Raw genomic sequence first — 2,683 nt, forward strand, 5'->3', positions numbered from 1 at the left:
GAAATTTGAAATTGACAATTTAAATAAAACAGTTTTTTCTGATTTTTTTTATGTGAGTTGGACTTCGAAGACTCGTCTGGATCACAGGACATCTCTCATGATTCAAAGAGTATTTAAAAAAGTATTTGCATATCATTCACTAAAGAAATTATCATGATGGCAACAAAGTTGAATCAACAACTTATCAACAACTTTGTGGTTGAGTGAAAAGAGGGGTGAGTCGTCAACTTTTTTTTAAGCTTTTCTTTATGTAGGCTGAACATTTGTCATTTATTTGAATTTTTTTTCTTCCGAAGGAGTCATTTATTTGAATTAAAACACATATAATTAATTTCCATGTAAATGATAGTGTGTTATACAGTAACTTATAATATTCACATTAATGCATTTATGTAGATCCGTTAATTTAGAATGATCAATATTCATTGCATTGTAACATTCTATATTTTTTTGTACGACTTAAAAAAAACTGTACAAAAAAAGGTACTCCCTCCGTCCCGGAATAACTGACCCATTTTCTAAAAAAAAGTGTCCCAAAATAACTGACTCATTTCAATTTTCAATACAACTTTCATCATTCCCAATACAATATAACACTAAATAATACTACTTTTATCATTCCCAATACAATATATTCCACTTTTCCCTTCATTTATACACTTTTCTTAATCTGTGTGAAAAACCAAAGTAGGTCAATTATACCGGGACGGAGGGAGTAACATTTTAGCTTTAAATAAGTTATTAAAAACATCTTTAAATTGAATTGATTTGAAATGTTGGTGGAATCTTTTTTTTTTGTGAGACGTTGGTTGGCTTTATCAATATACAAATTATTTGAAATAATTTATATTCAATCAATATATATACTATTTTTTTTGTCGTGTCCAGGATTCAAACCCCGGATCTTGCATATATTATGCAGTGTCCTTACCAACTGAGTTAAACTCCTATATATAAAGGATGGAGGTTTCGCGAGATGCCAACATAATGGGATGTGATTGTTTCCTCTCGATGCATTTCCTTTTTCCTAGTTTACTTAAAAAAAAATATATAAAAAGAAATTATAGCCCTTTTCAGAAGGATGTTGGACTGACTTTTTTGTTATTTCAATTGAATAATTGCAAAGCAGAAAACCCACATTGAAAATATAATTGAAGAATATGCTAAAATGCATAACTTGTTTTTTTTTTCTTTTCATAATTGCTCTTTTTTTTCAAAACAATTTTTTTTCGCTTACATGCACCTACATAGTGAAATATGCATCCATGATGTGGCAATTCAATGGTAAGAGTTTGACATCCCAATAGACAGAGTTTAAATTTCATCTGAAAATATATATGTCACCCTATTAATAATATTTTTCACTTACCTAATTTTTTTTATAAAAATAATGCAATGTTCTTTTTCATTTTAAAAGAATAAATTTATGACATTTTTAAATAATAGAAAAAAATTCTCAGCCAATAAATTCTTTGTTGGATTTTGATATAATCATTAATAACAATCATATCACACAATATTCTTTAATTTCTATAAACCTAAAACAGTTTGTTGCTTCTTTGAAAAGAAGAAAAACTTTAAAGCGTCAAATGAATAACACGTTTAAACCTTTCTGCTTTTCTCGAGGTTCATTTCCTATCACATTCGAGCTCTTGTAGAAGCATTCTAAAATGAATATAATTAAAAGCAGAAAACCCAAATTGAAATCAATTTTTTTAAAAATGAGATAAATGATGGTTATACATCAAATAAATCGCTATAAGAAAGAAAATTTGAAGAACATGTTCAAAATAAGAAGCATTAAGAAGGGAGAGATGTGAAGGAATGGTATTCCTTCAAAAAAAAAATGTGAAGGAATGGTATAAAGAGAAATCAGATTCGCGGTCAAAATATTAGCTTGGTGTTGGGGGCTTTTATTAAAAAGATATGATATATAATAAATAAAGTAACTTGGCATTTAGAGGCGTGTTTTCCAATTTTCATTATTCATCATTTTATATAATAGATGTTTTCCAATTTTCATCAATATCTCATTCGCTACATACATAAATGATAATATAATAAACTTGAAATTATAATTCATCACTTTAGAAACCTATCAAATTATATAAAATAATATCTATAAATTTCAATCATTAGTATAGGAAAATGAAATGTCTTCAATGATTAATCAACCTATAATGTCAAAATATACAAATCACAGTCTAAAATATATATATATATATATATATATATATATATATATATATTATTGATAATTACAAACTAACTAAAATAATAAAAATCAGAATAAAAAATTATTACAAAGTACATAGAGGCTCGATAGCGCTTCTTGCACTCCCCAAGGTCCGACCCTGATTCATCACCATGTCTAGTGAGAATGGAAGCTTGCAATTTAATACATCACGAAAAAACCAAATGGGAACAATACAAACAATCAAACTCCAAGCTTCTCTCATAGGATTAATCTCAACAATTAAATCAGATTTGGGTTTTGGAGTCATTAAAAAAATGAGAACAATTCCTTGACCTGAAAAAAATATGAAAACAGAGAAATTAGCTGAAAACATGAAAAACTGAAGAAGAAAAAAACATGAAAAACTGAAAATTATGATAGAATTATAATTCTTTGATTGAATGTCGAAATGATGCGAGAACAGGTGAAAGTATAATGGTTATTTAT

This window comes from Medicago sativa, chromosome 4 (assembly GCF_051527215.1).
Source record: "Medicago sativa cultivar Bolivia chromosome 4, Bolivia_mono, whole genome shotgun sequence".
NCBI classification, from domain to species: Eukaryota; Viridiplantae; Streptophyta; class Magnoliopsida; order Fabales; family Fabaceae; genus Medicago; species Medicago sativa.